Source organism: Chelon labrosus, assembly GCF_963514085.1.
Source record: "Chelon labrosus genome assembly, chromosome: 7".
Lineage (NCBI taxonomy): Eukaryota > Metazoa > Chordata > Actinopteri > Mugiliformes > Mugilidae > Chelon > Chelon labrosus.
The window spans coordinates 1,864,562-1,888,674 of NC_140343.1; positions in this window are offsets into that span (position 1 = coordinate 1,864,562).

Sequence of the window (24,113 nt, forward strand, 5' to 3'; positions counted from 1 at the left end):
AATTTTAAAAATGTTTGGTGTTTATTGATTTTAAAAAAAAATGCATTTGAAGATTATGCCCTAGCAAGTCAGTCAAGTTGAAAGCCAAAGAAGTAAGCTGTCAAATGCTTTTTATCTCATGTTTTTATCTGCTACAGAGCCTGAGAAATTAAGGTTTTAGTAAGCGTTGACATATTTTGAAGAACCTCAGGTTTTGAGAGGGGGTTTACAGAAGAGTGTTTAGGCCTGAATGGGTTAAGAAGTATGACGACAGAGAAGAGCTCCATGAAAGAAAAGACACATGCAAGTTAGATGTAAAATATTGTGGACATGCAACAAACAGTATCTCTGGAACCAATGACAATATTAGTTTTAAGTTTTGAGTAAAATTGCTTCGAAACTGAAATCAGTGGCCCTACTCTGCTGAATGCATTATATTTATCATTCACCATGCATACTGAGAGAAAGCTACTGGTCCCAACGCTGGTGTAAAAACTAAAGAAGCAGTGTCCAATGTCTGCTGGAAGATAGAAGTACCTGAACAGGACAGTTGCTCTGGCGGTATCAGGTTTAGCTCGGTGTGCCTCAGTAATATCAGGTTTTAAACCAGATAACCAGATAAATAAAATAGTTAAGAATTAATGAAGCAGCTTTAAAAATCCATAATAAATCTGCTCCTAAAGCAGCTTCTCTAATTATCATGTACATTTTAATGCTGGATTCTCAGCACTGACGCTTTAATGTTTAATTATGTAAATGGAGTTTTTACACAGCTGCCGGGGTTTGGGTTAATTTTAGACTCTATAACAACGAACAGTGCATTACATAAAATCCAAATCTGCAAAGTAATTGTCGTCAACTGTTACATGGATGTTACACTAATTACTCCTGAAATGTACAAAAGTTTGGGACTGCAGCAAATGGAAAGAAAAAAAAAGAAGAAAAGGATGAAGGAGTGGCAGTGGGCATTATTTGGCAGCATTAGCAGCTGGATATCTCTAGAAGGACTCAGACACAGAAGCCCTTCTCTGCTCTGCCACCCTGTGACTGTCTAACGGCAGCAGTTTAACCCTGCAGCTATCAGGCCCTTCTATTCTTTATCAGCGCCCCCTCTCTGTGACAGTGATTGCTGGCGAGCGCTAGCTCAGAAATCCCTCTGTCCTCATTTTCTCACGCTCCCTCCGTCTCTCGCTTGCTTACTCCGGTAATTGACAGCGATTGGCCCTTTGTGGAGAGCGGGAGTCGGGCGGTTGAAGTCCATGATGAGCTTCTCTCTCGCCTCGATCCTCTCTAATACCTTCCTCATTTTCTTTGTCTCTCTCTGCTGCTAATAACAGCACAGCGGCTGCTTTCTAGGGTTCCTTTGAAAGGAAACGCCAACCTTTAATCGCCTCCTGGATTTGTGGAGGTTTAGCGCTCGCTGCCTGATGTGGAGCACGGGGCTACCGGGCGCTGTCACCGAGCCCCGCCAAGGCCACTCCCCGTTGGGATGGAGGCTGTTGGGTCTCCAGTCCGATCCATCTGGGTCAAAGTAGAAAACACTTGAGAATCCATTTGAGAATTACCCACGGATCAAAAACTCAGAAAGGCGGCTTTACGGAGAGATCTGCAATTCAGGAGACATGATGAACGACACCAGAGAGAGAGAGACAAATGGACGCTGGTCCTTAAAGTCGAGGAGAATCATTTGGTTTGAGGTCAAAAAACAGAATTACGGGAGGGGGTGCTTTAAAAAGCCAAGTAATAAAATGAAAAATGAGAAGAGCAAATTGCAGAAAGCAAGATGTATCACAACATTTTCCATAGAGGAGACGGGCCGAGGGTGAGATTAGATAAGAGGGCGAGGAGAAAAAGATAAATGAGGAAGAGATTGTTTTAGAGGTAATGGTGTAGTGAAGTGGTGTTTTATTAAATGAGAAGAGTAAGTGATGGAGGGAGGTCTGGCACAGGAGGAGGAGGAGGAGGAGGAGGAGGAGGAGGAGGTGGGGGTATGTGAGTGGATAACATGAACCTGAGCACTTTAAAGAGTGTGTGGGGACGTATGGATGTTTGTGTGTCCTAAATCAAATCTCTCACGGACGCGGTGGGCGGGCACGCAGCAGAAGAAGATGCATGGCTCGGCTAATGCGGGGCGACGAATGCACCCGCATATACGAAAAGAAAAAATGAGACTGTACGCAGCAAACGTGAGCGTGATCAGAAAGGCAACTCCTAAATGTTAACTAACAGGAGAGCACGGCAACATGGCTTTAGATGGCATATGTCTGAGGAAATAGGAAAAGCAAAGCAGATCTGCAAGAGGGGAAGCTCCCCCACTAATCAGGGGGGAGAAACAGAAAAATGGGTTAGAGAGAGAGAAACCCCCGGCGGGACGGAATAATTAGCAGAAGAGAGGAGAGTGACTGAGAGACAGCTGCACAGAAAGACAGAGAGACAGAGAGACAGAGAGAGAGAGAGAGAGGGGAGGAGGGGGAGTCAGGGATGTGAGAAATGGGGTCAGACTCCACGGAACGAGAAATGATGGAGACGTGAGGCAGGAGGTGAGGAGAGGGGAGACAAGTCAGTCAGCTCGGGGAGGAATCCCAGACCGAGAACTGAGATGATGGCGTCTCTCGCATGAATCTGCTCCAAGCCTTTTATGTGCACACATACTGCTTTAATAATTCAATGGGAGCTCTCCAAACGCTTATTAACACAAATCCCGAAAATCACATTATACATTCTGCTCTTTAATTTGGTGTTTTTAAACTGCTAGCTGGATGCCCCCCGATCCGATCCTAAATGTCCTAGAGTGGGTCTCCTGCAGCTTCCTAAAGTCTGTCCTTGTCTTCCTTGTCTTCTCCTAGAGTGGACTGGATTCAGTCCAATAAATCTTTCTGTCAAAGTTAATGTAGTGTGGAGAGGGTAGCTGGTACCTTGTGTTCTCTACTCCAGAAATGTTCTGGTCATCCAACGCTGCCATAAACTCCCTAACCCTCTCTGGAAGATGTTTCTCCTTGACGCTGTCTCCAGGAAACTTTTCTCTTCTTTTAAACGTTCAGTGTTTGTTGTTGTTGTTTGGGTGCAGCCTTTGACTGAGTGGACTCCATGGATTCAGTTTAGATGATCAACTACTACCACCTCACCAAACATCCACAGCACACTAGTTACTGACTAACGGAGGACTGATTTCATCTTCCACACTACAGATTCTTCTTCTTCTTTGGTTTCTGGGACCTTTGACGCTAGCCAACGGCCAATAAAACAGAAGGAGAAGATGTTTAAACGCTACAGGGACATGGTTTTGGTTTATGGCAGACCTAAAATACTGCAAAGAGGATTTTGTCATGACAGGTAATCCTTTGACACCAAGACGAGGCCAGAATTCCGAAACGGTGTTTGAAACATGAAGACACTGCAGATGACATATGTACTGGAGATTACTAGGCAATAAAGCTAAATGTGGGGTAATGCATTAAAGGACGTAGACAACCAGAATCCAGATATCATAATCCCGAGTTTATCCCACAGATGTATTTGAGCCACGCAGACAGTTAAAACACTCTCTGAGAAGATTTCATTGCAAACAGGCCTCACAGCTGCTATAACAGTTTGTACCATTTCATGACATTTCTGCTCTCAGGACTGGGTTCCAGGTAACAGCTCAGACTGGTGCATTAGCAGCTGTTCTGGTTCCAGTCTGCTGTGGCACACTGCCTTCCCAATAAACCAGCAGCAAAGAGCCCTAAAGCCTTTTCAGACCTGGCCAAGCTCTTTTCTCTCAGCCTTCATGGTAAAAATGACAAGCGATTCGTCTTGCAGATGAACACAAATCCAAACTTCTCTTCTGTTTTTCTTTAAAAGTGCAGAACCTGACTGAGACCGAGGCCCAGTTTGGAGCGACTCTGGAGGTCGGCGGAGTCGACCATCGGTATTTAAAGCCCGGAGGCTCGTCCAGGTGACGCCCCAGCATTTCAAAATCGTCTGGTGAGACAGATCGGCTCCACGAGGAATTAAAGAAGCACAAGAAGAAAGGAAGTCAGCCGACTCCAGATAAGAACCTGGCTGATCAAACAGGGATAGAGGAAGGAGTTTGAGAGACATCAAAGCTTCACTTCAGGTCAGACTGAAGGAGTTTCATCACTGACAGCTTGGAACACGTTCTTCTTTATGACCTGGGTATTTTTAACACATCTGACTGAATGCTTAAAAGAATTATGTCTTCAGACAGGACTTGAGACTCGACACTATATCGTGATCAGATTGTTGAGGAGGTTCAGAAATCTTCCTTCTGCTGAACTTTCCCAATACAATACAGAGTTTCCCATACAATGCCAGTACTACGGCAGCCCGCCAGGGTCTAATTTATTCCACCATGGTCCCATAACAAACAGGGAATATTTTTGTACGTTTCAATCAACGTTGTCTTTCGGGAGCAATGAATTAAATTAGATTTATTCTGTATAAATCGTTTTCAATAGTTGGAGAGCATCATAATTAGAGGCTTTTATTAAGACAGTTGAATGTCTTCCAGGAGTCATGTCCACATCTCCTGCTCCCTCTATGACAGCTGACCTTCATGTGTGGTCTTTCAGTGTTTCAATATTAAAGCTCTCGCCTTCCAACATGGCTGAACAAACCAGCTCTTTTCTAGAAGAACCGATAATGAGTTTCTGGGAAACACCTGCAGCAAAGCTCTGCTGGTCTGGTTCTAGGATTAGTCAGGAAACCAGGGTTAGGTGGGATGTGGTAAATATGGCTGAGTAATGCTACTGATTTCCAGAATTGATTCAATTCTGATTTGATTTGACATCGATTACTACACTTTACTACATTATTTTAGTCATGTTACATTATATATCGACTTCTTATGATTGTATGTCTTTATTGATTTAAATGTTTGACACGTTAGATACAGCAATAATCTTTATCTCGTTGTATGTTCTCGTACAGTTTCAGTTTCAAAGTGTTACTTGAAACCAAAACTAATGTTGTCCCTGTAGTTTCACATCTTTCATGTCCAACCAGCTTCCAGGCTTGACGTCGCTCTCAGAGATGAAGCTTTTAGATTTCTCCAACAGATGAAATAATCTCAGCGCGTGGTCTCACGAGATTTGACGTGCAAAAAATATGTCTCACGAGATGGCGTCTATTTAAGGGAAATAATATCTGATCTTTTATTTAAAGATAATATGGATTTTTTTTTTTTTAAAACCCAGCCGTATTGGTAAGCAGTTCACAAATGCCGTTTAGATTTTGATGTAATCTGCAGAACTTTGAAATCAATTGTGAGGTTATTCCATTGCTGGCAAGGGAAGACTAAAGTAGAGGCTAAGTGGCAGCAGAGAAAGACCTAGTGCAGGAATAAATGGAATCATGGTAGTGTAAACGCCAAGTGAATGCATGGACTGACCTGAAAGTCAGGACAAAAGGATTGAATTGTATAGGATGAAAAAAGATATTGTTGAAGAGCAACACAAAGACTGACCAAACACAAAAACAGGACTACAGGGTCCATGCTGAGATTATTAAATAAACATTCAATCACATCTGAGAAAAAGGGCTCACGGCCGCTCCTAAAACATAACGGTGGGGATTTTTTTCTTTTGAATTAACTCCCCAGACTTATGTTTTATCTGCTTGAGATAAAGGAAGAAAGTCCTCCGATGCTAATTTAAAGTGGTTTCAGCTGGAGCGTCGGGAGGCCGGTGGGAGGGCAAGAGGACGACAGAGAGGAAAGAGAGAGCGGTGGATGTAAGAACAGAACAGCTGAGATGCAACAGAGTCAAGCGTCGCTTCGATCAAGCCACCCAACTGTGTGTCAATGGTGGCGTGATGAGTTCAGGGGCAGTTCAGTTCTACCCTGAAGTGCACCAGTGGGGGTGACTTTAAACCAAGTCTGTCGGAAAATAAAAAAGATCAGAAAGACTGACTGCAGAGGCACATGGGGAGAAGGAAAGAGGGATATCTAATGCCTGGACAGTGAATCTCTCTCATCTGTGAGCTCCTCCATTAATAAAACATTAGTCTGTCTCCACAGAATGTTATTTTTCATCTATAATTATCTCTGCAACAGATCTGCGCCAGAAATCATTTTGAGAAGCAATTACAGTAACTCTACGCTAAAACCAGCCGCCCTTTCTCTCCAAAGATTTGAATGTTTATCTTGTTCAGGTGTTCGAGGAGGAGGGAGAGAAAGAACAGTGATCAGGAAGATCACAGAGGGAAAGGCTGGGAAGTGAGATTGCTCGTACAATTTGAGATGAGGAGTGAAGGATAAAGAGGATAGAGAACATTTCTTGCCTGCGCCATGAACACACATAGAACATAAATACAGGTATTACCTCGTATCTGCTGCTGTAATTGCCGCCCTGTCTCGGGATCCGCCGGCAGCGGCGGCTGATTGCGCGGCTGAGAGGTGAAGGTTTCCCACAGATTTCAGAACAATACTAAGATGATTCTGCAGCCGTGGGAGTAATTTAGTGGGACTGTGACAGTTTCAGTGAAGGAAATCAAATGGGAAACGGCTAAGAGGCGTCTGTCCTCAGCAGTCACCGAGAGAAGAAGGTGAAAATGGCAGTGGTGCAGGTGTTTTGTTATAAACCCAAGGCTATTATAATTCCTCTTGAAGTGAAAATGAAGGACTCAAACAAAGTTCAGGACAAATCGAGACAAACTCTGTACGATACATCCTCTGGAAACCATGAGTTCAGAACGAATACATAACAGAGATTTCAAAGATCTGAACTGAAACCTTGATGTAGCCTGGCGGAGCGTTACAGTACGAGTCCGGTAACATGTCTTTTGGATTTTATTACATAGAGAGAAAAAAAGCATCTCTGCAGAAATCTGAAAGTCCTCCGACCAATCAGAGCCATTTAGTTGGAGCCACGGTGCTCAGATGATGTGTAGGATAAAGTTTTTGAAAGCCAGGCTAGCTTCCAGGCTAACCTTGGATGTGCTGCAAGAGAATTTCATTCAAGAGTTCGTCTACTGAAGTCACTGCTGTTACTCAAGAGATGCCAACCCCGTCAACGCCACTGTAGAGATTGATGGTAGAATATTTATTCTTAGAAGGAAGGGCAATATATCTGTCATTGTCCATATATAAAGAAGGTGAAACAAGCGGGCAAACGCCATCGCTTGCGGGGATGCTCCCGGCGTCTTCAGAGATCTTTGCAATCCATTGTTTTAATAAAGCAACAAAAACTCTGGCCCGTCATAGCCAGACTCAATTCTTACTAGAATATGAGATATGGGATGAGGCGTGCTTCAACCGATCTGCACCAACTGGATGGTCCTCCAATCAGTCTCCAATCAGTTTAGTTGGAAACAAATGCAAACCCATGGGGCTCAGATGACTTCTTCTTCTGTCCATCACCACCACATAAAGACCCGTCCAAACGACCTGACTGGCCCTGCAGATGTTAGCTGGAGCATCATGAGTTCCCAATTTTGAGACGCAAGAATTCTGTGAGCAGGGGAAGTCAACACGTTCTTAATTAAGGCAACTCAACTGGCACCAGCGAATCTAGGCTGTCTATTGACGAGAGAAATTAGTCACCAACAGGTAGCAATCACCTCCTTCAGCTAACACCGTCGGTAGGATGTTCAAATGACATTTATGTTTAAGAGTAATTCTTGAAATAAAGAGATCCACTTGAACCTTTGCGTCTTTGAGCATACCACTCAGTGAAGACGATCTAGTTTAGAGCAGCAGTAAGAATTGAAATGGCATTGTTGAATCAGAAATACGCAGCTAAAGAGCGTGTTTCAGATGTCTGGGTTAATGCGTCTAGAAAGAGTTTATATTACACTTTATGTTCTGTGAAGACGCTGTCATCACAGTCCTCATATGTGCTGACTAACGCACTAATTAGTGGGATTAATGAGCATGTTAACTGGTTACGTTGAACAAATGGCGGCTGCTGCGTCTGTGTGGACATCCGTGAAAACAGCTGAAAGTCATTAAACTTCCATAAAGACGTGTTATCTCTGTGTGACAGAAGGAATGATGACACACACACACACACACACACACACATACCTACCTCATGCACACATGCATCAGTGCAACGCAACGCAGCGTGACGGGAAAAAGGCAAGGTAAGGCATTACGAAAGGCCAACAGGAGAATGTTTCCACTCAAATTACAAGCGCGGCAGGAATGAGGAACAACGAACAAAGAGCGGAGCAGGGAAAGGAAAATCAGTCAGGAGGAGCAAAACGCTGACCTTCACAAACCGACCCGTCGAGAACGTGTAACAAAGCACCGTCTGCCTTAAAGCATCAGTTGTGTTTGTGCTCCGCTTTTCACAAACACAGATTCCACTGACGATGCACAACCGTCACATCGTAGGATCTACTGCTCAAGTTTCCCACGACTAAATTAAACCTAGTAGATACAATCACAACACATGATGGAACCCAACCAGAACCACGTGGTTAAAGAAAATCAGGTGAAGTAAAATGAGGCAATTTGCAACTTGTGAGGTTTAAGAAGATCTGCAGAAAATAAATCACTACCATTTTGTAGAATACTCCAAGTTTATTTGTCAAGAAGACACCCAGGAGGGACAGCACTACACTGTTGAACTTCAGGCGACGCCAGCGACAAAAAGCAGGAGGAACTCGAAGTAGAACGCAGCAGATGATCCAAAAATATTTTTCAAGCAGGATGCAGCCTGACACAGACACACACACAAAAACACTTTAGGAACAACTAAAAAAAACATGAAGAACAGCACAAGGTGTTGACCTGGCCTCTAAATTCACTAGATCCCAAACTGATCAAGTATCTGTGGGATGATCCACAGAGGCCCCTCCCCTCAAAGACCCCCCCACTAACAACAGGACACCCTCAGAAGGCCCATGTCCATTCTCTGATGAGTCACCACAAGGGAGACCTACACAATATTAGGAAGGTGGTCATAATGTTATGGCTGATCGATGTAGATATCTTTGCTTTTGTCCAGATCTTCTCTGTAGTCACACTTTTTAAATTGAATCAGCCTTCAAGCCTGACAGATCTTATAAATGAGGATAACAAAACTTCTTGTATGTTGTATATATACATATGTCCTTTTTAAACATTTCTACCTCACTATATTTTTTATTTTTACCTTCTTTGTACTAAGCTAGCAGTGGTTCCTTCTTTCTTTGTGTAACTGATGCTACTGGATACCAAACATCCCACGAGTTCAAGTATGAATCCATCTAAGAGTAATAAGATACAGACACAGACATATTCCTCTGGAAAGGAATTAATATAAATCAAAATTAAATGTTAAATGTGCTAGATAAAGAGCACACAAGCAAGTTCTTCTTATTATCCATTGGGTTATTTTCTATCTCCACATTATCAGCCTCAGCTCACTGTGGAACACAACATGTGTGTGAGTTGTTCTAAATAATGTGTTCTCTCCACATATTCGTCTTTAACCTATACCAGTAAATGTGTGGGAAATGGGAAGCACACAGTTTTGTTTTTTTATCAGTTCTGCATCAGGCCCCAGGTCACCGCTGTAAAAGACATTTGTTTTTTTATCTCAATTGGTTTTTCCGCCTGGTTAAATAAAGGAGACACTGGTTCAGTTTCCAGCAGTGTGATGTCCAACTTGTTCCAGCTAACACAATAAGAGATGCAGCAGTGGGAAGCCAGTGAGGGAGCACATCCTGGCTGTTACAGCAGCGACTCCTACCCACTGGAACATAAACTGAATCGTCTGCTGAAACCAAACTGTCCACCAATATAAAATATACTGAACCATCACTTCACATCAGCCTGCAGACATCTCCACTCTGACACACTGTGCAAACTCGGACCAGTGTGCTTAACCTCACCTAGCTGCCACTGCAAACACACTCCAGCAAAGGCTTGTCGCGGCAAAATGTGTCCTCTGTGAGCAAACAACGCTTCAGGATTGAGTGTGTTCTCGTTTATTGGATGAACTGCTGGAAGGGCTTGAAAGAGTCTGATTGCAGTGGTGAGTGCTTGGAGTTTTTATTAAGTTGTGGGGGGGGGGTCAAACTCTTGTGGAATACTAATGTTGTGGTTTAAAACTCATCAAGACTCTGGTCTGAGAGTAATGACAATGTCAATTCATTTCTAAAGCGCATTTAAATACAACAGATGCTGACCAATGTGCTCTGTAACAGCATACAAAAATAAATAATGTCAATGCAAAACACAAAATTACGACAATCAAAATGAGCTTTAAGGTGGGATTTAAAAACAGGCCGTATATCTAGGCACCTGTGCTTCAGCTTTGCTCTAGAAACAGCCAGAAGAGATGGTCAGCAAACCTTACCGGGACGTTTGGTCGAAGGAAATCAGAGAAATATATTCAAGTGATTTGTAAGCTAACAGGGTTTCCCATACAGTGTTAATACAATGGCATGTGAAGTGATTTGTGTCGTTCATTAATAAAAAAAATTACGTTACCGCCACTTTTCAAAACCCGATGTTTGTGCTCTTGATTTTTTTAGATCATGGAGATTTAAAATTATTTAAAGAGTCGATCAAAACTCGGAGGAAACGACTCCAGATGTAACGTAACATGGCTTAACTTTATAAGCGATAGATTTATTCACTGATACTTTATTTAATCTTACATACATTTATCCACTGAATGCCACATCTTCAGCTTATGTTCAGTTTTCCTGTATATAAACTGCACAGGCTGCTGCTGTTTGTCTCTAAATCCAATATCGTTATTACGGTAATTTAAAGACGGACAGATACAAAACGCAGGCTCTTATTTTCTGTATAAAAACTAAAATCTTGAAATCAATCCTAAAACGCACTGGGAGTGAGTGAAGGCAGGCCAGTACGGTGACAGAATTAGGTTACGGTTATGGTTTGTACGGGGGAGCTGTGGAGTAGTGGTTAGAGGTGTTAGAGGTCCCAGATTCACCTCCTGCTGTGTCCACGGCTGAGGTGCCCTGAGCAAGCATCTAACCCCCAAATTGAACAAACGAATGGGTCAAACAGCAGGGACCATTAAAGGTTGGATTAATTCATTAATTCAGCTGTTCAAGGACTCGCGCAGATTTTTTCGCTCTCGAAACTCTGGTAGTTGGGACTTGACAAATTCAAATGTGGAGTACGGACTCTTAAGGATGGTTAAATCTGGAGTTTGAACATCAGTGTACTTGTGTAACGGTCACGGAAGGTATTCTGGGATTCCTGGCTGTACCAAGTCCACACAAGTTACCTCCAGATGCGTCCTCGATAAGACGGACGGATCGAGAACACATCCAGATAACTGGACCGTACTTGATCTGGTGCGATCTTTGAAGTGGAACAGTTCTTGGGCAACGACTGGTGACGTTTCCACAAACTCATGAGTACAGACAAAACGGATATTGAAAAACAAGCCGTGTGTTTGACCTGCAGATTGAACGTGGACACAACAGGACAAACTGCTTAACAAGACAAACACTGACCTTTATTTCTTCTGGTCAAAGTCACCAATCTACACCAGCTTGACCTGCCTACAGAGTTATCTTCAAACTCTGAGATTAATTTCATATTAGGATAAATTGGACAGATTCATATTTAATGATGCTTCTGCAGTCGGTGTGATAAATGTATATTAAAATGTATACAACATTTGAATCCTGCCAAGAGAGATGTTTAGAAAGAATTTGTCAATGATCCATCTGTGTGTGTGTGTGTGTGTGTGTGTGTGTGTCAGATTTATCATCAGCCCCTTACACCAGCACCACCACCCACCACCACCTCCCTGGTTTAACAGAGTCTCTTTTCACCTCAGAAGCTCTCCAGTTGGCACCACATAATCCCACCAGGCTGCTGCGTCTCTCTCCGTCACACACTAAATCACACATGCCGTCTCTTTCCATCTCGTCTTTCTCTTTGTGTACCAGCGGTGCCTAGCGCTGCGATGCTCCTCCCATCGGCTCAAACACCAAACAATTGTTCAACTGATTATTTTGTGTGCGTTTCCAGAGATGTGGGCTCTCTGGAATAATTTTAAAGCCAAATGAATCACTTGCAGCTCTTCTCCTTGCAGGATAAAAACCTTCCGTCAGGCTCTCTACACATGATCGCCACCTCCTCCAAAAGGTGTACTGCACAAATCAGTGCAGAAAGAAACATGTGCCTCAAGTGACTTGCTGCCGTCTTCCTGCCAACACCACAGCAGTCCAATTTTAAGATGAGATGCTTTGTAGCCCCGGAAACACTGACACTTTCATCTTATATAACAGGCCAATTATCTCACTGTATGCTCATTCAAGAAGTTACAAGCGATTCAACTTTCAGGAAAGCAGCAAGGCGTAAACTCTGAGTGGTGAGAAACATTATTTTAGTTCACTCAGGAAAAAAAAGGAGGTGGATGCTGCTCAACAATGTTAAATGTAAGGAGTGAAAAACGGTTTCAGATGTTTGTTTTTTTACAAGGTCATGAAGACTTCTAGGCTGGTGTAAACAGACTCAGGTCTAATCAGACTCTGGTGAACCACCACTGGGATTTCATTAGGGTTCATGTTTTTGTAATTACAGCTCACATACCGTGTTTAACAACGATGCTTTTACTTAGCAACGCATAAAGCTCGGCCCAAACAATTTGATTGGCTCAGCCAATATTTGCTGGAGCATAATCAGTTTCAAACGGAGTGGTTCCAGACAAACCAGAGACTGTTTTTCTGGTTTCCAGGCTAGAAGACAGAATAAATGACCCAAGAAGTAATGTCTGAAGAAACAAGGTGTAATAAAATTGTCTAGTGATTTAAATTTGAAGAAGCTTCCAAAGATGATAAGCCATGGTCCAAAACAACCAGCCTACTATTTTTGAATTCTAACGTGGATGCTCATAGTCCCAAGAGGATGAATCCTAATGAGTCTGCTCTCTAGCGACGTGATCTGGATAAACTATTTGCTGGATTCCTGTGAAACTGCATGCCAACACAATGAATGCATGAAATATTCAGAGGATACATCCTAAAGATCTGGTGAATACATGGCCTTTGCATTTCTTTAGAAGGGGTCAGTAACTTGTTCTGACTAGTATTTTCTTATTAAGTTGTATAACAAACTCTACAACCAATCGAGGAGCTACAGTTCTTTATTTTATGGCTGATATTTAGAGCTATAAGATGATGTTTCTATATAAAGTAGGTCTGTCCAATCAGCTTCACCTCACTAATGGACATAGAGTGTGAGGAATAAATAAACCCTAAATCTTTTCTTGTGTTTAAAGTTGTGGTACAAATTGTGGATTTTGCTGTGTCTTCATCCATCGACGTTTGAATATATTCCTTACAGAAATATGATCCCTAGTTTCTGTTAGATAATGACAATCGTTGCATACAAGACAACAGAGACGTCCTGTTAGCTGAACTAGCCAGCCTGGTCTGACTGTTGGGAAAAGGGCCACAGTAAGTGAGTAGTAGATTGTTTTTTTTATTGTGGATTAGTGCCTCGTTCAGACCTTGTATTAACATCTGACCTGGGTAATCTGATCGCAACTGACCACCTACGTGTGGTCACACCTGGCACTGTGTGTTTGAATGATCAGATCAGTCAAATGAAACCTCAATGAGTCCTGGATGTGTTCACACCTGTCCCCAGGACAGATGTTAATGCGAGGTGTGAACGGGGTCGATGAGGAACAGTATATCACACCTCTGTACGCGTCCGAAGGTTTATCCCACTGTTGCAACGAGACTAAAACACAAATGTAAGTGTATGCCCGCATAACAAAAGACCTCTTTCATATGCAGATCGTTGTTTTTAATTAAGTCGTTATGTGAATTGTAATGTCCATTATAGGCTGCTCATTAATACCAACACCGCATTACTGTAGTGCATCAAAACCTGCAACGCGTTCCTGCCTCCGAGACAAAGGGGCACTGCTTATATTATTTTTATAATGCTTCTGATTACTGAAAGCGAAGCGGTCAAATGTTCTCAGTTAATCAAGACACTTCAGAGGACATTAAAATGCAGCTTGGAGGACGAGGAGGAGGAGGAGGCTGTAACATCCTTCGTTGTTTTATGGGTTTCCATAAACAGGGTGCAGAACGGGGGGGGGGGTGGGGGTAAAGCAGTCGTCTGCTGGTCAGAGCTGTTTCTTTCATCCCTTCCATTTCATTTTGAACATAAAACCTGGACACGAGTCACTGGACACAGATAGAGGAGGATCAGGATTTACAGGTGGAGACTCGTCACAGCTCAGGACTCTGCAGGCTGTGAACAACCACATCCACATGACGACTGCTGCTTTTCCTCCTGAGATTTAATCTGAAGTTGCACTTTACATGTAAAAATAATGCTTTAAGCTTTAACAACAATGAAGACTTTAAAGCTGATTTTATTTTGCCCTTTGTGACATTAGAATGAAATATAATTGGGGTTTGGGCTTTGGATAAAATATAAATATGTGTAAATAATCGTACACATTGCTTAATTTACTAATTCTTGTCTGACTTCCAGAGTGAAGATCTTCCACATGGCAGACATGTTTAGTCACGTGATTTTGGTTCCTCTTCTTCTTCAGTTTTAGGTAGATTTTTTGGGGCAGCTTTGACGCAAGCCAACCACCACTAATGCAGAAGAGGAAGAAGGCGTTTTAAAGCTACAGGGGCGTGGTTTTGGTTCATGTCAGAGCAAAAATAATTAACTACAAAAGATCGGACTTGGCTGAAGCCCAGTACCAATCCAATCATTTTAAAAATGTTCAGATGAAGGACTGCGGGCCCCAGTACTGATCGGGACGTCCCTAACAGCGATTGAGGCATTTGTAGAGAATCTAGAGAATGTTGCAGAGCTCGTTGCTCTGACTGCTTGTTGTGTTTGGAGGTATTTTTTTTCTCTGTATCGGTGGAAACGCGGCTCATAATTAAATCCCAACAGTGTTCTCAGCCTCTACGATTTAAACAGCCTCATTTTATGGGTCTGTGTGTCTTTTTATTAAATCCCTAAAAGGCAGCTGTGTAATCTTTTGCTAATTAATGGAAAAGTAGAGAAAGCAAAGTGGATGCAGAAGCTTTTTGTTCCTTACACTTGGTTTTCCAGTTAATTTTTGCTTTAGTTTCTTGCAGAGAAGCCTTTTTTCTAGCGGGCGTATAGGTGTTTGTTGCACGCTCATTCTTTAACTGCTGACAAGTAAATCGCCCTCCGCTCAGGAGGAGAAGTCTCTCGGCTCAGCACGGTGATTCCAAGGCCAATTAGGCAGCCAGTAAAATAAAAGCTTTATTGACAACAGTCCTCCCTGGCGGTGCGCCTCCGCTGAGCCTCCAGCAACTCGTCACTCTGCGACCTGAACCTCTCACACGCGTATTCCAACAAGTTTAACAGACTGTACAGGTGGGTCCCCCGGCGTGCAGCAGCAGCACCACCGGATTAAAGCGCCGCATCCTGCCAGTCTCCCAGGATACTCTGCTCCTGTTTTATTCATGCTGGTTTGCCGTGTTTATCTGTATCAGCTTCTCCTTTTGGCTGAAACGACTTGGCCGCCTCAGCCTATTCATCAATTTAACACAGGCGGCGTGTGGACCTCCGTAATTGACTTTCAAAACAGGAACAATAAATTTCAACCTCCTGCGCAAACAATAACACTTCACAGATTAAAATAATAGCAGGCGGAGGCGGGAAATGATATAATACGAAAAAGCAGCTGAAGAGAACGGGAGTATAGCAACGGAAAAATCCTCCTTTGTTGATGAAAACGATGCTTTTAACTTTTCAACATATGACTGGTAATAGGTTATTGAATATTGTGCTTCTCTATTGTTACACGGTGCTGTTTGCTTGGCAGCTTTTTATTGTTATTCACCACATTCCCTGTCTTCTATTATATCGTTTATTTTATTATTTGTATTCAGTTTTTATCCTCGTCTATTTCCTCCCTACCTGTCTGCTCTCTTTGTTGTGGTGCTGTATTGTCTAACCTTCCTCCCGGGGGTTGATAAATGTTATCTTTTTAACCCGAGAACAGCCGCGTCGACAAGGATCTCACGTTCAAAGTAAAATCTGAATTGGAAGTAACCAAGCAAGATAAATGTAGCAGAGCAGTTTTGCTTTGAAATTGTGGAATAATAATAAAAAAAAGGATCTTAAAGCCACGGCGGCAGAACAAGACGATAAGAGGCTGCAGCCTAATTGGCATGCAGCCCTGCATCACACTGAACGGCCGAACGGAGCTGCAGCGATGGAGGCCGACTGACGCACTGCACCGAAATAAAGCTGGAAGAAGAGACGGAGTGAGATGAACCGAACCCGTTCCTAATAAATCCACATGTTTTCACAATTTAATAGAGATGAGTCAGTGTCTTGGAGCCGGCGTAGTGATCGGGGACCAGCTGCTGCAACGGAGACCAGAGAACGATGTAAGAGATTTGTGAATAGAAAAACAGACTGGACGACTTGTTCAGACGGAGGACTGCAGGGCAGAACTAAATCAAAGGCAGACAGGAAGAGGGAAGCGGCCAAAGGATGTTCTGCCAATTCATTTCCACATGGGTGACACATGTCATGAACAGCAGAGGATAAAACACAGAAGGGTGTTCACACGCACGCACAAACATACGCTTCTATCATAAAACCCTGACCCTATAATACATTCCCTAGCCTCTTTCTCCTACCAGAAACATCTCAATTAACCACAACCCTACTGTCATCTTTACCCTTAGACCAAGAGTAGTGGGACCCCACACATGGCTCTACAACTATGGTCTTCTGCAACTTCATAAAAACAAGAACAAGCTCACTCACAGGTCAGTAAAAAGTAAATGTCTGCTCTGTTCTGTCTGCGGAGGTCATGTCATTGTGAAGGACGTTGTCAGAGACACTAAAGACGTGATATCACTCAGTGTGAAGCTCTTTCTCAGTTCTTCCTTCATCAAATAAAAACACTCTGAGACCTTTTCCAGCTGTGAGCGTCAGTTTAACGAATCCGGACCAAACGAAGCAGATGAAAGTTGTTAAACGTGTTGGTTTGCACCGAAAACACGTGAACCACAGTCCAGAATGTTTCTCTGCCCACAGAGTCGGGCTGATTGCAGCTCAGAGCCAGCGGCGCTTGTTGTGTTCCAGCACACACCTGACCTTGCTGCCAGATTCGGTTTGGGTCTGATGCCGCGGCGTTCGGCCAGCGTTTTATCTGCAGGGCCGGTGTCTGCACAGGAGAACTCCCCGATTCTGACATATTCATTAGGAGTCTGACAACTAGAAGAGATTCAAGCCTTTGGGTTTGAAATCTGCTTCTTAATCTTCTTAAACTTTTTGTCCAGTTCTGGTTTAGATTGTTTTTCTGTTCTCCAAAAATTCATGTGGCATTGTTCTATCTTAGTGGTAGCCACAGAGCTTCACAGCGTTTCTGATTTCACTAATGCAGCCTGTTGCTGGGATCAATGTCTGGTTGTTTTGCCGGAAGACACTTGATCGAACCGCTAGAACCGCCTGAGATACAGCTGCCCAACAAATGTACCATATTTAGCATTAGCATCTGCTCTGATTCAATCACAACAAACCAAATGAACAGGAGTAACCACCAAAACCTCAGAGAGAAGAGAAGCAGACAGAAACATTCACTTCTCTTATTTGTCTTCACAGTGACACTCTGCCCTTCACATGGATTAGTCTCTGGAGCACAACACTCACAGCTCATCGCCTCCTTCTCCTCACTGGAGTCTAAACAGAGGCCTAACAGTCGACCTAAATGTAAGTGAGTCCATTTAGACCCGTTAGCTCATTGATCCTGAACTCGACGGAGAGCAGCGAGCACGTGGCTGATCACAGACGGCTAACGCTCACCTCGCCGAACGCCCACTCCTCTACACTCGTCATTACACATTCTCACAGCGAGGCTGGCAATTACTGCTCCGTGTGTGTTGCTGCCGTCCCCCCCGCCGCTCATTGTGTTTGATCTGGCAGTCATTACCTGGCGCCGCGGCGTTTCATCACCCGACTGATCGCATCGATCCGCCGGGCGCCGCTCAGAAGGCCCAGAGACAATCAACCTGCCCGGTGGCCAATTAAAAACTGGAATTGCTATTGACCACCTTTGTTTGATATGTACGACGCGTGCTGCAGGTGAGGAATATGCAACAGCAGACAGATAATGATCATCTCTAAGAGTCTACCTGTTACTCAGATTAAATGATCTTTAAAACATTAGATAGACCTTCCACATATTACGACTCTGAGGAGGCTTCCATTTAAGCTGAACGTTGCACTTTGACGCTTCTTCGCTGATCGTACTCTGGCTTCTCTTTGGCTAGGGAGCTGCAGATTTCATGAAATGATATTGATTCTGATTCGATTCAGTATCAGTTCATTTAGTTTAAAAACAATTTTACTTATGAAAGAGACTTTTGTCAGTTAGTTTCATTAGGTTCTAGGGTTTAGTTGGTTTTGTCCAGCTCTTCTCTGTCGTCATACTTTTTAAATCCAATGCTCCTGTCAAGCTTTGGATCTTCGTCACACGTCAACTAATCTTGTTGCCAGATTTTGCACAAAACAAGTTTTGCCGAGACCAAGTTACTAGATTTCTAACGAGAGGATGCAGGAAATTACATATTTTTCTACAATGGAAGACAGATTTAAATCAGAAAACCGATGTTTCACATTTAAAGATGTTCAGTCCAGCAGAACATATCAAAGTATCACAAAGACCCAGAGTGCCTTGGCATCGTCTAGTTCCTCTATCTTCCTGAGGAGCTATTTGGGTTTTCAGAGTGAAGACATTTTGTCCAGACCTCATTTCTTCAAAGAGCTGTTTGAGGGTCTTGGTTTCAGGGTTAATATCAGAAGACAATCACTGAACTCTCTCTGTCTCTCTCTTTCTCTCAGTTCTTGTCCAACACTAAATCTCTCTGTGGTGATGAAATTGTTGCGTGTGCTTTACGTGACCAAACTCTTCTGATCAAAAGCCTCCGGGCAGAACAAAACCGACGGCGTCTGGTCTTCTGGTTTTTACGTCTAATTGCGTTCCCTCATTTACATGAAGAAAGGACCGGAGTGAAGCTGTGGGCTCATCTACAGATAACAGACACGAGCTGCCTTATCACGGCCGAGCAGAGCGCTGCATGTGATTAGCCTGTTAGCTCCGGCAGGAACTCTGATTACCTCCACATTCCTCCTGTGTACCTGTAGCTAGATAGTGACGCCGAGGCCGTCAGGGATTCATTAGCCGCCTGTCATAATTAATGCTGCGCCGAGGCAGAAAACAGCGCTCCTGTGGGACGGATAAGGCGACAAGTTGGGAAATGTAGGAAGGTGTTCACAGTCACACGGTGTCAGATAGTGTTACGCATTGATTAGTGCTATGAGCCCTGTTAGAGCTATTAGCTATCACCACTGATTTAATCAGCATGGATGCCGGGAGGCAACTGAACTGTTCAGGGCAACGAGTTAAAGGAGAAGATGATGATGAGGGGAGAGGAGGAAGGAGGAAGGAAGTGGAGGGAAAGAGTCTTTGGGCTGTGGTTTGAATCTGTATACCATGACATCTTCACAGGAAACATTGACATTAACTGATGAAGAGGATGAGATGATTCAACATCTATCAAGGCTTCAGGTTTACTTCCTAAACAAGGACAACAGTTTGAAGGTTTTAATCAGGTGCATCTTAAGGTTTTAATATGCACACAATTTAAATTAAGCAGAACATGCTGCTTGTGATGCCCTGAAAAGACGGCTTGGCAAAAAAATAAATAAAGCTTCTCATATGTTGTTTTGACCAACACATACAGCACAATCTGGTAGTGTCGATACGCTTTAACTAAATGATTCTACCAACTACTGCACAACCAAATCAACATTTGAGATTTTGCAATGATTCTAATTCTTATTTCAAATCAGGATGTTTAAATGATTATTGGCTGATATTCCACCACAATAGTTTGATCTGCATTCTCTTTAACGGGACAAACAAAAAGCCAAACAGGTGACACAAGAATCTCCAGAATATTCCCCAAAACGTCCTCCAGCCCCAGATACCTGGTCCGCCTTGGTAATGCCCTGGCTGCTGGACCAGAGGAGCAGAACGTGGCGGCCCCGGGGCCTATCGACACCTACCTACTGGAGCCAGCCGTCCCTCAAAGTGGACAGACTCCAGAGATAAACTGTCTCAGTTCTGCAGCTCACATAGTCGACGAGAAGAAGATTAATTTTGCTTTCTTCTATCAGAATATCGGAATTTATTTTTGTGGCTTAAGTATAATATAATATCTTTTAAAACTATGTGTTCTATTTATTTTATCCTATAAACTACTATTTATCTGTCTATCCAACTTATTACAGCATCTGCCCAACCGTCCACCATGGACAGCATAGACCACAGCATACTCTGTTTAATCTGATTCCCCTTTAAAATTTGGTTTTATTTTTATTGCATTCTTTCTGTTTTTTATATGATGTATTATGCATGCTGTTTTTTTGGTAAGGTGACCTCAAGTGCTTCTAAAGGCGCCCACAAATAATATGTATTATTATTATTATAAAACAGTCAGCATTGCACAGTACGATGAAACACTGTGTGTGGTCAGTGCTGGAGGCTGCAGATCTGCTAGCCTCCCTCTGTACAGGCCTGTGTGCTACTGCTACTGCTACTGGTGATTTGTGACTGCAGGAATGTGGCATGTCAGGCTGCCAGTGCGCCAGCCAATCAATTATTCAGGACAAATACAGCCTTGTGTAGTTGCAGGATACTTGATGGATGGATGGACGGATGGATGAACGGATGGATGAGCAGTATGGATGTTATTTATATAAGCGTGACTGAACCCACTCCCACAAACAGAGATGAGCAAACCAGACAATTAAATGGAGCCAGGAGGCAGCAGAGGAAGGAGAGGAGAGAACATTTCTCTGCGTCTGACCTATTTAGCAAATGAACAAGCGTAAACACAGCCGATCTGTACACATCCCGCAGCAGACAGCGAGGGCTAAAACTGAGCTAACCGAGGCCGACCCCGTAAAAAACGCTAATCAAAGCCTGCAGGGTTCAGAATAGCTTTTTAAGTGGGGCAGCACCGCTTCGCAATGCTTTATACAGTTTTGGGCTCGAGTCCCTCTAGTCCTCGTTACCGCCCCGTTTGTGCTGAGCCCTAAATAAATCATCACAAAACCCAGCTGCACTGAGCAGATACACAGAGCTCGCACGCACGCGTTAAAGTATGCATTCAATCTTCTAGCTGGAATCAATACCCAGAGATACCGTAACAGCTCATAAATACGAACAGTAATGAAGTTCAAGGCGGCTCAGAAGGCCGTGTACGCAGTAAGTATCACATGTGGAGTCGATAATACGCCACGGAACGTCCGACTGTTTCTGACAACTGCAGCGTGAATATGAAACATGTCCAACGATCTGCTGCTACCGGTTCACACAGCAGAAGGATAGAAGGTGGAGGATTACGGCCGACACACAGGAATACTAACAGGATTCTGGTTCTGTAATCATTCAGATTTTGGCAAATGATTTAAAAGTTGCACATCAAACATCCTTAAGCATGAGCTGATAGAGGTAGTGATCAATCAGTAAATGAATTGCTGCAGCTATCTGTAGTAAACTACCTGATTCATCTTAGACCAACCCAACTTTCCTAATAGAGAGCAGACACAGTTCATTGCTGACCGGTCACCTCTGTTCCTGATGTCAACTGAAAGATAAGATGTCCAAAGCTACAAAGCCAGGTTGTAATAAACTGGAACCATTTGTTTTTTAAAGCCAGAGCTTGGTTAAGTGAATCCTCAACAGCAGCTTGTACAAACTAACAGGTTAGCCCAAATGTGGAGCGGCTCTTGTTTTTGTCTTTTCTGACCAAGAAAATAAAAAGGAATCAATCCGTCCAACGTGACCAGTGTGTGACCAGTGAAGAAGAGGAGATGCTCAGGCCTGGCAGGTCTTCACGCAGCGCTGCAGCGGGAGGATCCGGGTCGATCAGCTCAGCAGCAGGTTACCAGATCTGATCAGGAGCCAGGCCGCGAGGAAAACATCATGTACCGTTATTGACAGAGCTTTATATTAGAGGTGTTGGTTTCATTTCTCTGGGGTTTGAACCCTTTAGCATTATCTTGTTGTGCTGCAAACATCAGATTTCATTCACTTCCATTCTGTCAAGGTGGACAGAGATGATAGAGGTCAACGTCTGAAAACCTGGACGAACGCAAGCACTGCTATGAGAGTGTACAGACACCATTAAAGTACCTTATATTATCAGCCTTCTGCTGTGTGTTGCAGCACAGAGCCTGTTAATACCACATTACAAATCTGAACATTTCAAGGTGCACTCTGGTATTCCACTAAATGTCATTTTTTTCAGTGAATGCACAACACGCCCAAAGCACAGCCAGAAAAAGCACACTGGGACCTGCACTCCATTACACCAGCACGTCTCACACGCCTGCACGCAGGTAGCACCGTCACGTTCGACAAAACATTGCGGTTTTCAAATTGCGGACGCATTTCCGAGCGCGTCCTGAACGCCGGCGCGTGTGCAGGGAACGTTTCAAAAACATTAGGCAAATTAATGGGAGAGAAAATTATCTGGTTGCAAATCACCGGCTGAATGGTGCACATTAGGTGAAATGGGAGGCAGCAAATCAAACGAAACCACCACCTCAGGCGCCACACTTGGCCTTAGTGTTGTGTAAAGCTGCAGCAAGGAAAGAAAAAGCTCATCGTGGCGCTGAGAAACTACAAGACGGGCCCTGATAGGACCACAGTGAGGAATGACCTTTTCACCTGCTGCCAGAGAAGCTTTCACCCAGTTCAAGCAGTGAACAAGGGCTTATCAAATGCAGCTAAACCAGACACACACACAGCAACACAACACACACTCTGGTTTTACAGCCAAACCGACAGGTCACCTTGTTTTTAGAGATTTTATGATGAGCACCGTTGGTTTACAATCCAACTGATGAGCCAATAAAACAGATCCAAACACCAACGGTTCAGGGGCAGCACTCACCTGGATCAGCAGCTGCTCCAGGAGGCCCCACCACGCTCTGTGATCCCGCAGGGGTCGGCGGTACAGGCCGGGGCCAGGATTTAGCCACGGTGGGGCCGACTTTAACCACCCCGACGTACTCCACAAACGTCCCCGGGAAGTCTCCCTTCTCTTTGGTCCTCTCGTTGATGCCGTGCAGCCATCCTTTGGGGCTCCGCTCGTCCCCCTCCTGGTACTCCAGGCCCGCCGCCCCCGCCGCCGCCATCAGCGAGGCCTTCGGGACGGTGAGCAGGTCGCCCGGCTGGAGGCTGATGTCATCTCCGCGCTCCCGCTTGTATTCGAAGAGCGCCCGGTACTGGAAGCTGTCAGACGCCATAGCAGGAAGAGTTCATAGGAACGTTGCAAAGCTAATTATGCTGATACTGCCTGAGATTCGCTGCGTTAAAAGTTCAGTTCAACGCCTTGACGATACCAGGTGGAAACTGTGTTATTTAAAAAACCCTGAGGTGAAACTGGAGCTCCACTCAAACCTGGGAAACCTGTGATGCCGCCTGAGATTTGCTGTGTCGTGCTGACTGGGATGACACGGTGGAAATGATAAAAATCTGATCCCTGAGGTGGAACGCTTTTGTTTGCTTTACAACCCCTTAAAGAGCAGGTCCAAACTTCTTTATCCAAAAATATTTATCCACCAAGTCTGGTGAAAATGGTGAACAGCTTGCTGCTCTTTGCTCTTTAGTCCTGCAGATTTGGTTAAACGTCCACGCAGTCCTTTAAAAATCCACAGTGTGAAGTGAACCCGTCAGATTCCAGTCCGAGGCCTGCAGCGGTCTCCTGCTGTCCTAATGGACGGACGGGCAGATCAGACACCACACAGCGAACGTGATGGCAAAAGAAAAAGAAGAGCAAGGGGGTGGTGGTGGTGAAGGGCTGGGGGGAGTCCGGGTGGTCCGGAAACTGAAGGGTGGCACAGTTTTTGGAGGACGGGACGACCTCTAGATGATGCCCTAAAGCTTCTGTGGGCTCCTCTGATGTTAATGAGAAAGTGGACAGAGCCTACACTGAGTCAGACACACACACACACTCACACACACTCACACACACACACCTGAGGAAATCCTCTGCACTGCAGAATTTGGCTTCTTTTTTTCAGAGCGCCCCTGTGTGCACTCTCCTGTACGAGATCCTGCTGCTTCGTCTTTCTCCTCTGTGCAGCCTCCTGGCGCAGAGACACA